This window comes from Prionailurus bengalensis, chromosome A2, assembly GCF_016509475.1.
Source record: "Prionailurus bengalensis isolate Pbe53 chromosome A2, Fcat_Pben_1.1_paternal_pri, whole genome shotgun sequence".
NCBI classification, from domain to species: Eukaryota; Metazoa; Chordata; class Mammalia; order Carnivora; family Felidae; genus Prionailurus; species Prionailurus bengalensis.
This window is the reverse complement of record NC_057348.1, coordinates 52,772,182-52,788,399: the sequence shown is the minus strand read 5'-3', so window position 1 is coordinate 52,788,399 and position 16,218 is coordinate 52,772,182. Positions and strand designations below refer to the sequence as shown.

The window sequence follows — 16,218 nt, the reverse complement described above, 5'->3', positions numbered from 1 at the left end:
GAGAGGAGAGGAGAGGAGAGGAGAAAAGAGAAGAGACGGAGGAGGATGGAGGGGGAGGGGGAAGGAGAGAGAAAGAGAGGACTCAAAATCAGGTATGAAAGAGTAATAAACCAATACCACAGAAATACAAAGGATTATACGAGAATATTATGGAAAATTATATGCCAATAAACTGGACAACCTAATGGATAAATTCTTAGAAACATGTAACCTCCCAAAATCGAAGCAGGGATTAATAAAAAAATTTGAATAGATCGATTACCAGGAATAAAAAAAATCCCAGCAAACAAAAGCCCAGGACCAGATGGCTTCATAGGTGAATTCTACCAAATCTTTTTTTTTTTCTTTACTACTTGGAGTTTATTTTAGACTTGGTGCAAGGCACACTATTACAGGGTGTCACGAAGGCTTGAATGTGGCTTGGATAGTAAAGAGTGGGGTTCTCTTAACTTCCTTTTTGGTGTTTTGCTGTTTTGATACAAAAGATACCAACTGCTTCTGCTTGTTGCAGCCTCTAGTCTATGAGGAGGGGAGGGGAAGGGAGAGGAGGGAAGAGGAAGAAAGGGGGGGTAAGGGAGAGGAGGAAAGGGGAGGGGAGGGGAGTGGCTCTGATGAACCTAGGACCTCATGAAGCCTGGTGGCTGGTGGTGGCCACTCAGGATGGGGGCTCGGTGTTGGCTTTGCCAGGCTGGCCATGAGGCTGCTTCTTCATGGCTTCCAGAGCCAAATCACAGGTGACTGTGCCACTGGAGGCCTGGGGAGATTCCAAGTGTTTTAGGGACTCCAATACTGTAGCCATAAATAGGAGTGTAGACTTCCCAAAAAAGAAGCCTGCCCACCAGTGACCCAGGTTGGCCTTGGGGAGACCAGGGTGGTGGGGGATGGCATCCCCAGGATACTCTGCACTTCTGTTACTAGAAGTGGAATCCAGGTGGTGCTGGATAATAGTTGTGGGTGGCCATAAATGAGACACTGGAGGGGATGGTTGCCACACTGTTGCTTGTGGGCTGGTGGAAACCTTGGTGGTGACTCCTCAGGGGCCTTGGCCTGTGATCACAGGTGGCAGGGATGAGGATGCCAGGCCATAGAGCCCATTTGCAGAGAAGGCCGCCGAAGGCTGTTCTACGACAGAGGCATGGGCAGAGTTTCTGACAAACATTTTTTTTTTTTAATGTTTATTTTTGAGAGAGAGAGAGAGAAAGAGCATGATCAGGGGAGGGCAGAGAGAGAGGGAGACATAGAATCTAAAGCAGGCTCCAGGTTCTGAGCTGTCAGCACAAAACCCGACACGGGGCTCGAACCCACAAACCGTGAGGTCATGACCTGACTGAAGTTGGCTGCTTAACTAACTGAGCCACCCAGGCACCCTTCTAACAAACATTTACAGAAGAGTTAATATCCCTATTTTTCTTAAACTATTCCAAAAAGCAGAAGAGGAAGGAAAGCTTACAAATTTATTCTATGAGGCCAGCATTACCCTAATACAAAAGTCAGATGAAAATACTACAAACAAAAAGAGAACTACAGACCAGTATCTCTGATGAACATAGATGCAAACAAAATATTAGCAAACTGACCCAACAATACACTAATACAAATCATTCACCATGATCAAGTGGGTTTTATTCCTTGGATGCAAGAGTGGTTCAATATTTACAAGTCAATCAGTGTGATAAATCACATCAATAAGAGAAAGGATAAAAACCACAGGATCATTTTAATATAGGCAAAAAAAAAAGTGCATTTTATAAAGTATAACACCCATTCATGATAAAAACTCTCAACAAAGTAGGTTTAGAGGGAACAAACCTCAACATAATAAAGGCCATCTATGAAAAATTCACAGCTAACATCCTTACTGGGGCAAAACTGAGGGTTTTCCCCCAAAGCAGGGGACACAAACATGTCCACTCTCACCACTTTTATCTAGCATAGTACTAGAAGTCCTAACCACAGTAATCAGATAAGAAAAAGGAATAAAAGGAATCCAAACTGATAAGGAAGAAGTAAAACTTTCACTATTTGCAGATGACATAGTACTATATATAAAAATCCCCCAAGACTCCATCAAAAAACTCCTAGAATTGATAAATAAATTCAGTAAGGTCTCAGCATAAAAAAATGATATAGAGAAATCCACTGCATTTCTGTACACTAATAATTAAGTATCAGAAAGAGAAATTAAGAAAACAATCTCATTTACAATTTCACCAAAAATGATTAAATACCTGGGAATACACTTAACCAAAGAGTTGAAAGACCTGTACTCTGAAAATTATAAAACACTGATGAGAGAAATTCAACATGATAGAAACAAATGGAAATATATTCCTTTCACATGGATTGGAAGAACAAATTTAATGTAATTCCCATCAAAATATCAACAGCATTTTTCATAGAACTAGAACAAATAATCCTAAAATTTGCATGGAACCACAAAAGACCCCAAATAACTAAAGCAATTCTTATAGGAAAAAAAAAAAAGAAAAAAGAACAAAACTGGAGGTACCATAATCCTAGATTTCAAGATACACTACAAAGCTGTAATAATCATAAAGTATGTTACTGGCACAAAAATAGATACATAGATCAATGAAAAAGAAATAAACCCACAATTATATGGTCAATTAATCTTTAACAAAGGAGGCAAAAACATGCAATGGGAAAAAGACAGTCCTTTCGACAAATGGTATTGAGAAAACTGGATGGCTACATGCAAAAAAATGAAACTGGACCATTTTATTACACCACACACTAAAAATTAACTCAAAGTGGATTAAGGACCTAAATGTGAGACCTGAAGCCATAAAAATCCTAGAAGAGAGCATAGGCAATAATGTCTCCAACATGGAACATAGCAACATTTTTCTAGATATGTCTCCTGAGGCAAGGGAAACAAAAGCAAAAATAAACTGTTGGGACTATATCAAAATTAAAAACTTCTGTGCATCAAAGGAAACAATCAACAAAACTGAAAGGCAACCTACTGAATGGGAGAAGATATTTGCAAATGACATATAAAGGGTTATCATTTAAAATATATAAAGAATTTATATAACTCAACACCAAAAAACAAAATAACCTAATTTAAAAATGGGCAGAAGACATGAACAGACAATGCTCCAAAGAAGACATCCAGATGGCCAACAGACTCACGAAAAGATATTCAATACCACTCACTGTCAGGGAAATGTATATCGAAACCACAATGAGGTTATCACTTCACATCTGTCAGAATGGCTAAAATAAAAAACACAAGAAACAACAAATGTTGGCAAGGATGTAGAGAAAAGGTACCCTCCTGCACTTTGGTGGGAATGCAAAACTGGTACAGCCACTGTGGAAAACAGTTTGGAGGTTCCTTAAAAAATTAAAAATAGAATTACCATATGATCCAGTAATTCTACTAATGGGTATTTACCCAAAGAATACGAAAACACTAAATCAAAGGGATAAATGCACTCCTATGTTTATAGCAGCATTATTTACAGTCGCCAAATTATGACAGCATTCATCAATAGATGAATGAATAAGAAGATGTGGCGCACACACACACGTGCGCGTACACACAAACACACACAGGAATATTACTCAGCCATAAAAAAGAATGAAGCCTTGCCATTTGCAACAATATGGATGGATCCAGAGGGTATAATGCTAAGTGAAATAAGTCAGAGAAAGACAAATGCCATATGATTTCACTCGTATGTGGAATTTAAGAAACCAAACAAGGAGAAAGAGAGACAAACAAAAACAGACTCTATTGAAAACTGATGGTCACCAGAGGGAAAATGGGTGGGGGAATGGATGAAATAGGTGAAGGGGATTAAGAGTACACTTAGTGGAGTGCCTGAGTAGCTCAGTTGGTTAAGCATCCAAACTCTTGATTTCAGCTCAGGTCATGATCTCACGTTTAGTGAGTTCGAGGCCTGCATTGGGCTCTGCACTGACATTGCAGAGCCTGCTTGGGATTCTTTCTCTCCTTCTCTCTGCCCCTTCCCTACTTATGCACTCTCTTTCTCTCTTAATATAAACTTTAAAAAAAATTTTTTTTAAAGAGCACACTTATCATGATGAGCACTGAGTCATGTCTAGATGTACAGAACTTTTGAATCACTATATTGAGATACCTGAAAGTAATAGAATACTATATGTTAACGATACTGGAATTTTTTTTAAAAAGTGGAAAAAAAGAATGTTGGCTTCTTAAGAAAAAATACACAAAGTAAAACATTTTTAAAGTTCTGAAGGAAAAAAAGTCAACCAAAAATTCTATACCCAAGGAGGATGCCCTTAAGAAAGAAATGTGAAGTAAAGATGCTCTCAGAAGAACAAAAAAACAAGTGTTCATTTCTTGTAGAGAATTGCTCTACAAGTAATACTAAAGGATATGATGAATATATGGTGGAATGTTCTTCAGGCTCAAGGGCAAAAGCTCTGATATGGAAGCATACAATTTTAAGAAAGAATCAGTAGCTACAAAATGTAAATATATAGGTAAATATAAAGACAACTGACCATTAAAACAACAACAACAATAATAATGGTTTGTCCGGTTTATCCCTTACATAGAAATAAAATATATGGCAAGTATAACAAAAAGTTGGTAAGGAGAAAATGGAATACACTGTTTTAAGTTTCTTGCTTACTTGGACAATGGTGAGGGAAACTGTAATAGATTAATTTGGAAATTTCATGAGCTTGAGCTCCATGTTAGGGGTAGAGTTTACTTAAAAAAAAGAATAAAAAAGAAAAATATTTAAAATAAATAAGTAAAATAAAGGCAAAGAAAAACAAGCAAAGGAGAAAAAAAACAGAGCAGATAAAACAAATGACAAGAGAATTAAACCTAACTAAACCAGTAGTTACATGTAAATGCCATAACCAACCTAATTAAAAGACAAAAACTATTATATTGGACTTTAAGAAACAGATACAACTACAAAAACCCAGCAATTCACTTTTGATTTTATACCATGCAAATAACAAAAAGAAGTTCTGTTACATCAATATTAGATAAACAGATATTAAAGTAAGAGTTATCACAAGGGAGAACTAGAGACATTTCACAATGATAAAAGGGTCAATGCCACAGAAAGATATCACTGCCCTAAACATTTATGCATCAAATAACGTAGCTTATAAGTTCTTGAAGAAAAAACAAAGCTGAGAATAAGAAAAAGGTACAGACAAATCTACAGTCACCACCGGAAATTTTAACACACCTCTCACTAACAGAATCAGCAGACAAAAAATCAGCAAGGATACAGAAGATTTGAACACGACTAATCCACTCAATTTAACTGACAAACATAGAATTATATAGGCAACAATTGCAGGATATAGATTCTTTTCAAGTGCACATGGCACATTTACCCAAATAGATTATATTCTTAACCATAGAGTAGATCTCAACAAATGTCAAAGGATTAAAATCATGTTTTCTGACCACTGTGGAAATGAATTAAAGTACGAGAACAGAAAGACAAGAAAAACCTCCAAATGCCTGGAAATTAAGCAACACATGTCTAAGTAACCTGCAGGTCCAAGGAGAAGTCACAATATGAACTAGAATTAAGGTCTAAAAGCTAATAGGGCATGTCTAGGGCAATCAGGCAAGAAAAAGAGACTGGAAGATATTAGGTCTGGAAGGGATACTGGGGCAACAGACAAATTCTGTTTTATGATGGAAGGGACTGCAATCTTAGAAAGGTCAACTGGCTTGCACAAGGTCTCAAAGACAGTCAAGAAGCAGGGCAGGGACACTAAATGCTGGCTTCCTGATTCCAAATGCAGAAGACTTCTCCCCTTTCCTGTCTTGAGCATGTGCAGAAATCAATACATGATAGTTAAAACATGTGGAATGGTTCTACTTTTAACTAATGCTCATTTCTTTCATGCACCTCAAACTCTGGTCCTTAGATATTTATACGATTACTTCCATGTTATACTCCATTTTGTTGTCTCTTGTTTTCATAGTTGGTCTCTCCATCAATCTACATTTGCTCATTCATGACAGAGTAGCTGTCTTCAAATTCATCCTTTCCTTCCTTTTTTCTATTGTTACTGCCTCCTCTTATCTCCTGATCAGACCTCTGGCTGTCCCTTTCCAATTCAAGTCTTTCCTGGCTGCCAAAGGCATTTTTCTAACAGTGCTTACCGTGTCTCTTCTCTGCTTAACAGGATTCAATGGGTCCCCCATCATGAGGAATGATGGGTCCCTCATCATGATGAATGAAGTCCATTCAAAATGCTTCTCAGTCTAGTCTCAACCTACCTACCTTACTACCTTTCAACCTTCACCTTTCTGCATCATCCCTACATGCACCCTACTCTCCAGTTACTTAAAAAAGGTAACATCTGTGCCTTTGAACCTGCTATTCTTATTGTTTGTCTTCTCTGTTAGCCCTTTTAGATAAAGCTGAAATGGTCCCTCTTCCATGAAGTCTTTCCCTGTCCCCAAACTGGAATCATTTCCCTCTTTGACACTCTATACCCATCCCTTGTACATATCAAGTGGCCTATATAAGGTGTTACAATTCTAAATGCATGTGCCTAAAGCCTTTAGCACCAGAATGCAATCTTACTGAAAGCAGTAAGATTCTAGTTTGATACTAGAATAAGTGATTGCCCCAGTATCTGGGGTTACAGAGGATGAGCCTTTTCTAACACAGACGAAATACAAATCAGCCAACCTGCCATAAATACAGGTGCCTAAAAGGGATGATATGGATGGAAGTCAAATGGTATCACCAGCAGGCCAGGACTGCACCACAGTGGTGTCTGATGATCACAGTGGGTACTCCGCTGAAAGGTCATTTCCTCTCACAGGGTCTGCCCACTTTCTTGAGCACCATAACCAGAGTCTAGTGAGATATGTGTGTGGGTGCGTAGACTGCCTAAGTACAGCTGGGTGGTAAATCAGTGGAGGGCTTCAGTCATTAGGAGCTTCTCCAAAGGAGCTTTTCTTCCCCACAGAGACATTTCAACTTCAGTAGGTCTGTGGTAAAGACCTGAGTTAATTTGGAGGAAAAAAAAAATTCCCAGGTGATTTAATACAGCATTCTCCAAATTAAAACCCTGAGGTAAATCAAAGTGCTGTCTCTCAGAGAAACACCCACTTTCTTGAATCATGAATTTTTTTTAATGTTTAGTTTTGAGAGAGAGAGACAGAGTGCTAGTGGGGGAGGGGCAGAAAGAGAGGGAGACAGGGAATCTGAAGCAGGCTCCAGGTTCTGATCTGTTTCCACAGAGCCTGATGCCGGGCTCAAACCAACAAACTGTGAGATCATGACTTGAGCCAAAGTCAGACACTTAACCAACTAAGCCACCCAGGCACCCTTGAATCATGAATTTCTCAAAAAAGGGACAGAACCATTTGTTCTTTGTGTAGATCAATGAAGGATACAGCAATAGTGAGAAAAGGTGAATACTGTGTGCACAAGGAACAAGTGCAAAGATGTTTGTTGGGCCATTGTTTGAATTGAAGGTTGAAAACAACCTAAATGATTAAAACAGAAGAATGGATATGTTTGCAAATATGTGATCAATAAAATGCTCTGCCCTGGTGAAAATGGCTGAACTGGGGCTACACACAGCAGTATGGATGAATCTCAAAAACATACTCTTTTCTTAATTTTATTTTTTATTTTTTAAAATTTATATCCAAATTAGTTAGCATATAGTGCAACAATGATTTCAGGAGTAGATTCCTTAATGCCCCTTACCCATTTAGCTCATTCCCCCTCCCACAACCCCTCCCGTAACCCTCAGTTTGTTCTCCATATTTATGAGTCTCTTCTGTTTTGTGCCCCTCCCTGTTTTTATAGTATTTTTGCTTCCCTTCCCTTATGTTCATCTGTTTTGTCTCTTAGAGTCCTCATTTGAGTGAACTCATATGATTTTTGTCTTTCTCTAATTTCACTTAGCATAGTACCCTCTAGTTCCATCCACGTAATTACAAATAGCAAGATTTCATTCTTTTTGATTGCTGAGTAATACTCCATTGTGTATATATATACCACATCTTCTTTATCCATTCACCCATCGATGGACATTTGGGCTCTTTACATACTTTAGTTATTGTTGATAGTGCTGCTATAAACACAGGGGTGCATGTGTCCCTTCGAAACAGCACACCTGTATCCCATGGATAAATGCCTAGTAGTGCAATTGCTGGGTCGTAGGGTAGTTCTATTTTTAGTTTTTTGAGGAACCTCCATACTGTTTTCCAGAGTGGCTGCACCAGTTTGCATTCCCATCAGCAGTGCAAAAGAGATCCTCCTTCTCCACATCCTCGCCAACATCTGTTGTTGCCTCTGTTGTTAATGTTAGCCATTCTGACAGGTGTAAGGTGGTATCTCATTGTGGTTTTGATTTGTATTTCCCTGATGATGCGTAATGTTGAGCATTTTTTCATGTGTCGGTCGGCCATCTGGAAGTCTTCTTTGGAGAAGTGTCTATTCATGTCTTTTACCCATTTCTTCACTGGATTATTTGTTTTTTGGGTGTTGAGTTTGATAAGTTCTTTATAGATTTTGGATACTAACCCTTTATCTGATATGTAGTTTGCAAATATCTTCTCCCATTCTGTTGGTTGTCTTTTAGTTTTGCTGATTGTTTCCTTCGCTGTGCAGAAGCTTTTTATTTTGATGAGGTCCCCGTAGTTCATTTTTACTTTTGTTTCTCTTGCCTCTGGAGATATGTTGAGTAAGAAGTTGCTGTGGCCAAGGTCAAAGAGGTTTTTGCCTGCTTTCTCCTCGAGGATTTTGATGGCTTCCTGTCTTACATTGAGGTCTTTCATCCATTTTGAGTTTGTTTTTGTGTATGGTGTAAGAAAGTAGTCCAGGTTCATTCTTCTGCATGTTGCTGTCCAGTTTTCCCAGCACTACTTGCTGAAGAGACTGTCTTTATTCCATTTGATATTCTTTCCTGCTTTGTCAAAGATTAGTTGGCCATATGTTTGAGGGTCCATTTCTGGGTTCTCTGTTCTGTTCCATTGATCTGAGTGTCTGTTCTTGTGCCAGTACCATACTGTCTTGATAATTACAGCTTTTTAAAAAAAAATTTTTTTTCAACGTTTTTTATTTATTTTTGGGACAGAGAGAGACAGAGCATGAACAGGGGAGGGGCAGAGAGAGAGGGAGACACAGAATCGGAAACAGGCTCCAGGCTCCGAGCCATGCAGCCCAGAGCCTGATGCGGGACTCGAACTCATGGACCGCGAGATCGTGACCTGGCTGAAGTCAGACGCTTAACCGACTGCGCCACCCAGGCGCCCCAATAATTACAGCTTTATAGTATAGATTGAAGTCTGGGATTGTGATGACTCCTGCTTTGGTTTTCTTTTTCAAGATTGCTTTGGCTATTTGGGGTCTTTTCTGGTTCTATACAAATTTTAGGATTATTTGTTTTAGCTCTGTGAAGAATGGTGTTATTTTGATAGGGATTTCATTGAATACGTAGATTGCTTTGGGTAGTATTGACATTTTAACAATATCTGTTCTTCCTATCCAGGAGCATGGAATCTTTTTCCATTTTTTTGTATCTTCTTCAAATTCTTTCATATGCTTTCTATAGTTTTCAGTGTATAGATTTTTCACCTCTTTGGTTAGATTTATTCCTAGGTATTTGCAATTGTAAATGGGATTGATTCCTTCATTTCTCTTTCTGTTGCTTCACTGTTGGTGTATAGGAATGCAACTGACTTCTGTGCATTAATTTTATATCCTGCCACTTTGCTGAATTCATGGATCAGTTCTAGCAGTTTTTTGGTGGAATCTTTTGGGTTCTCCATATAGCGTATCATGTCATCTGTGGAGTGAAAGTTTGACCTCCTCCTGGCCAATTTGGATGCCTGTTATTTCTTTGTTATCTGATTGCTGAGGCTAAGACTTCCAGTACTATGTTGAATAACAGTGGTGAGAGTGGACATCCCTGTCATGTTCCTGGCCTTGAGGGAAAAGCTCTCAGTTTTTCCCCATAGAGGATGATATCAGCATTGGGTCTTTCATATATGGCTTTTATGATCTCAAGGTATGATCCTTCTATTCCTATTTTCTTAAGGGTTTTTTTTATCAAGAAAGGATGCTGTATCTTGCCAAATGCTTTCTCTGAATCCATTGAGAGGACCATGTGGTTCTTGTCCTTTCTTTTATTGATGTGATGAATCACATTGATTGTTTTGCGAATATTGAACCAGCAGTCCTGCATCCCAGGTATAAATCCCACTTGGTCATGGTGAATAATTTTTTAAATGTATTGTTGGATCCGGTTGGCTAATATCTTCTTGAGAATTTTCGCATCCATGTTCAGCAGGGAAATGGGTCTATAGTTCTCCTTTTTAGTGGGGTCTCTGTCTGGTTTTGGAATCAAGGTAATGCTGGCTTCATAGAAAGAGTTTGGAAGTTTTCCTTCCATTTCTATTTTTTGGAACAGCTTAAAGAAAAGGTGTTAACTCTTCTTTAAATGTTTGGTAGAATTCCCCTGGAAAGCCATCTGGCCCTGGACTCTTGTGTTTTGGCAGATTTTTGATTACTAATTCGATTTCATTACTGGTTATGGGTCTGTTCAAAGTTTCTATTTCTTCCTGTTTCAGTTTTGGTAGTGTATATGTTTCTAGGAATTTGTCCATTTCTTCCAGATTGCCAATTTTATTGGCATATAATTGCTCATAATATTCTCTTATTATTGTTTTCATTTCTGCTGTGCTGGTTGTGATCTCTCCTCTTTAATTCTTGATTTTATTTATTTGGGTCATTTCCTTTTTCTTTTTAATCAAACTGGCTAGTAGTTTATCAATTTTGTTAATTCTTTCAAAGAACCAGCTTCTGGTTTCATTGATCTGTTCTACCGTTTTTTGGGTTTCGACAGCATTAATTTCTGCTCTAATCTTTATTATTTCCTGTCTTCTGCTGGTTTGGGGTTTTATTTGATGTTCTTTTTCCAGCTCCTTAAGGTGTAAGGTTAGGTTGTGTATCTGAGACCTTTCTTCCTTTAGGAAGGCCTGGATTGCTATATACTTTCCTCTTATGACCGCCTTTGCTGCGACCCAGAGGTTTTGGGTTGTGGTGTTATAATTTTCATTGACTTCCATATAGTTAATTTCCTCTTTAACTGCTTGATTAGCCCATTCATTCTTTAGTAGGATGTTCTTCAGTCTCCAAGTATTTGTTACCTTTCCAAATTTTTTCTTGTGGCTGATTTCGAGTTTCATAGCGTTGTGGTCTGAAAATATGCATGGTATGATCTCGATCTTTTTGTACTTACTTAGGGCTGATTTGTGTCCCAGTATATGGTCTATTCTGGAGAACGTTCCATGTGCACTGGAGAAGAACGTACATTCTGCTGCTTTAGGATGAAATGTTCTGAATATATATGTTACATCCATCTGGTCCAGTGTGTCATTCAAAGCCATTGTTTCCTTGTTGATTTTTTGATTAGATGATCTGTCCATTGCTGTGAGTGGGGTGTTGAAGTCTCCTACTATTATGGTATTACTATCGATGAGTTTATGTTTGTGATTGATTTATATATTTGGGTGCTCTCACTTGATGCATAGATGTTTACAACTGTTAAGTCTTCTTGGTCTGTAGACCCCTTGATTATGATATAATGCCCTTCTGCATCTCTTGATACAATCTTTATTTTAAAGTCTAGATTGTCTGATATAAGTATGGCTACTTCGGCTTTCTTTTGTTGACCATTAGCATGATAGATGGTTCTCCATCCCCTTATTTTCAATCTGAAGGTGTCTTTAGGTCTAAAGTGGGTCTCTTATTAACAGCATATAGATGGATCTTGTTTTCTTATCCATTCTGTTACCCTATGTCTTTTGATTGTAGCATTGAGTGCATTGACATTTAGAGTGAGTACTGAAAGATATGAATTTATTGCCATTATGATGCCTGTAGAGTTGGAGTTTCTGGTGGTGTTCTCTGGGACTTTCTAATCTTTTTTGCTTTTGGTGTGTGTGTGTGTGTGTGTGTGTGTGTGTGTGTGTGTGTGTGTGTTTTATCTTTTCTCCCCTCAGAGAGAATTTCTTAAAATTTCTTGCAGGGCTGGTTTAGTGGTCACACACTCCTTTAACTTTTGTTTGTCTGGGAAACTTTTTATCTCTCCTTCTATTTTGAATGACAGCCTTGCTGGATAAAGAATTCTTGGCTGCATATTTTTCTGATTCAGCACACTGAATATATCCTGCCACTCCTTTCTGGCCTGCCAAGTTTCTGTGGATAGTCTGCTGCAAACCTGATCTGTCTTCCCTTGTAGGTTAGGGACTTTTTTCCCCTTGCTGCTTTCATGATTCTCTCCTTGCCTGAGTATTTTGTGAATTTGACTATGATATGCCTTGTTGATGGCTGGTTTTTGTTGAATCTTATGGGAGTCCTCTGTGCTTCCTGGGTTTTGATATGGGTGTCTTTCCCCAGGTTAGGAAAGTTTTCTGCTATGATTTGCTCACATAACCCTTCTACCCCTTTTTCTCTCTCTTCATCTTCTGAGACCCCCTATGATTCTGATGTCGTTCCTTTTCAATGAGTCACTGATTTCTCTAATTCTTAAATCATGCTCTTTGGCTTTAATCTCCCTTTTTTTTTTTCTGCTTCATTATTCTCTATAAGTTTGTCCTCTATATCGCTGATTCTGCCTCATCCATCCTTGCTGCCACTGCATCCATCCATGATTGCAGCTCAGTTATAGCATTTTTTATTTCATTCTATTTTTTACTTCTTTATCTCTGCAGAAAAGGATTCTACTCTATTTTTGACTCCAGCTAGTATTCTTATTATGTGATTCTAAATTCTGGTTCAGACATCTTGTTGTATCTGTGTTGGTTAAATCCCTGGCTGTCATTTCTTCGTGCTCTTTCTTTTGGGGTGAATTCCTGCTGAATTCTGTGGTTCAGGTTGTGCAGATTGTTGTGTTAATCCTCGAATCAGTTTTCTAGGTGCGTAGGATGGTTCAGTGTTGGTCTGGCTGTATTTCATGGATGCGAGACACACAAAAAACTTCCATGCTGTTCCACCATCTTGGCTCCTCCTCAAAAATATACTCGAGTGGAAAAAGATAATAGTGGAAGGATATGTACAACCTGACACCCTCTCTATGACGTTTTATGGAAAACAAGGTGATACCTTATCTAGGGAGACATCACACATGCAGTCAGGGTATAAAGGCACACAGAGCAATGATAAGTACTATATTAAGGGTGGGGCTTACATCTCGGGGAGGGGAGAGGGAAGGCCTGTGATCAGTAAATGGGCTGGGGCTTCAACTAAATAGCCCATGTCCTGCTTTGGCTGAGTGTAGTATGTAGGTTTTCATTATACTCACTAAGTCTTTTTTGCATGTCTGAAGTATTTCCTTATTTTTTTTTAAGTTTATTTATTTATTTTGAGAAAGACAGAGTGGATGATTGGGAGAGGGGCAGAGAGAATTCCAAGCAGGCCCCGCATTGTCAGTGCAGAGCCTGTCTTGGGGCTCAAACTCATGAACCGTGAGATCATGACCTGAGCCAAAACCAAGAGGCAGATGCTTAACTGACTGAGCCACCCCGGTGCCCCCTGAGGTATTTCTTTTTTCTTTTTTAAAATTTTTGTTTTTAATGTTTATTTATTTTTGACAGAGAGAGAGAGAGAGAGAGAGAGAGAGAGACAGAGACAGAGCATGAGCAGGGGAGGGGCAGAGAGAGAGGGACACAGAATCCGAAGCAGGCTCCAGGCTCTGAGCTGTCAGCACAGAGCCCAACACGGGGCTTGATCTCACGAACCTCAAGATCATGACCGGAGCTGAAGTCAGATGCTTAACCGACTGAACCACCTAGGCGCCCCTGAAGTATTTCTTTTAAAAAAAAATTTTTTTTTGTTTTAATGTTTTTATTTATTTTTGAGAGAGAGACAGAGTGTGAATGGGAGAGGAGCAGAGAGAGAGGGAGACACAGAATCCAAAGCAGGCTCCAGGCTCTGAGCTGTCAGCACAGAGCCTGATGTGGGGCTCAAACTCACGAACCGTGAGATCATGACCTGAGCTGAAGTCAGACGTCTACTGACTGAGCCACCCAGGAGTCCCCTGAAGTTTTTCTTAATAAAGTTAATAGTGAAAAAAAAATTCTCAAATATTCTATGTAAAGTCTTCAGTGTTAGTATTTTAATACTCTGAGGGCAAAGGATAAAATCCTCACAAGTTTATCAGTCTCTTTCAAGTAAGAGGTGAATTGGGTTCCCTGTGAGACTTTGCACGGACAAAATAACAGTTTTTAGTAAACCGTGCCTTCTTTCTCATCCCCCTCTCCCTCCCTGACCTTTAGGCTACACTGCACTGCACCCTTCTCTTTTGAGAGAAAGTAAGCATCTGCCCAGTGTAATGAGTTTAAGGCCTGCCCCAGAGTCCCCAGCCTCTCAGGCGGCTGCAGGGTCATGGAAAGAATCCTGCAGAGATAGCTCAGGAGACGTATGGTTGGTTACCGGCTGTGCCACTCGTCCAAGTCAGTGGACCTCTCCTGGCCTCAGGGGCTTCATTTATAAAGTGGATAGTTTGGATGTATATCCCTTCCAGCTCCGAAATCACTGGCACCACAAGCCACATCCAAAAGACTTTCAGTTCTGGTTTTCACCATGAAGAAGCCTAGAGGATCACGTGCCTCTTGTCCTGAACTCTGGCACTGGGGAGTCTCACTTGTCAGGGTGAGCAAGTTATTTATTAAGAGTGTTGAACAGAAATGCTCTCCCACATGTCTGAGTCACAGCAAAAACAGGAAGCCCACACCTTTGCCTCTGAGGACCATCCCATTTGCCCACCACCTTCCACCAGCTGTGAAAACGTCTTCATGAAACCCCCACAGAGCCAAAGTCAAAGGGTGCTGTGTGCGGGAGGGGGCCGGATGCTGGGGCAGGAGGCATTCAGGCTGCTGGCCCACAGGAAACCCGCAGTAGACTCCCAACAGAGCAAGGAGGGAACCATCCAAGAAATCTGCACAGAGTGAAGGCACTTCATAAGTAGTCTTTGCCCCACCCTGGGCATAAATTATGTCATTTATACAGTGATGGCACAACAGTGAAACTGAGCACAGGACACAGGGTTTAAAAAAAAACAAAAAACATTACAATAGCTTTATTTTTCCCATTAAGATAGAAAATGGAAGCATACAGTACAAATTTAAAAGCTAAGTTTCCTTCCAGTCCTCTCCCCAGCCAACCAATTCCTTTCCCCAGTAGCAATCACTCAATTTCTGGTATATCCCTTAGAGTTCATGCATTGTACAAGCATGTAGACATATAAACACACACACACACACACACACACACATATGGTTCTTAAAAAACACGCTACACATGTCCTATACTTTGGTTTTCGGTAATATCTCTTTTATCTTTTGCAAAGCTTCAAACTTAGAGAAAGCTTGAATCAACACCTTGATCCTATTCACATAAATGTATTGATATTTTCCCACATTTTTCTCTTCATCTATGTTTATTTTTTACCGAATCACTGAAAAGTATACAACAGACATCATGATACTTCTGAATGCACCAGCATGTGTCCTGTAAGAATAAGGGCACCCTCCTGCACACCCATAATGACATCATCATACTCATGAAAATTAACATTAATTCAATACTATCAATCATCTAATATGGAGTCCATATTCCACCTTCCCCAGCTATCTCAAAAGTGAGCCTTGCTTTTCAAATTTAGTACTATATCCAGGAGAGTTTTCTGTACCATTCAAATAGAAATGCCTCAACTTTTGTGACAGGTCAATAATAATAATGGCTAGCATCTATTAAGTGCTTACTGTGTCGGAGGTACTTTTCTAAGATTTTTCTTCTGCCATCTGTGGGTTAATTTTTTTGTAATGTCCTAAGTTTGATGCACCATTTCTCTAATTTTCATTCATTTTTGTTATTCATAAGAGAACGTAGGTTGGTAAATTTTCCTAAGTATTATATCAGTGTGTCAAAAAATATTTATGTGTAGCATGTTCACATTATTTCTAGATAATCTACCGTTTTCATTCTGATTTCCTCACTGACCCAACAGGAGTTTTTAAAACTCCCAGTGGCATTTTATTCTCATGTGTTAATTTTTCTTAATTTGTATTTTTTTAGTTGTATTATAGACGATCAGATTTTTTTGTGTGTGCTACTTCTACTTTTCTGATATGTACTGCGGTTTTCTCAGTGTCCTCCTATATGGCCAATTTCTGTGGCAACTGAAAGA

At 39.1% G+C, this 16,218-nt stretch overlaps 1 protein-coding gene and 1 pseudogene across 3 annotated transcripts in view; both read right to left on the bottom strand.

Moving 5' to 3' along the window:
• ATG7 (autophagy related 7) overlaps positions 1 to 16,218 on the bottom strand; it is a 247,227-nt gene that overhangs the window by 53,511 nt on the left and 177,498 nt on the right. The gene's annotated exons all lie outside the window — the stretch shown is intronic.
• On the bottom strand, positions 269 to 1,163 carry LOC122486485 (annotated as a pseudogene).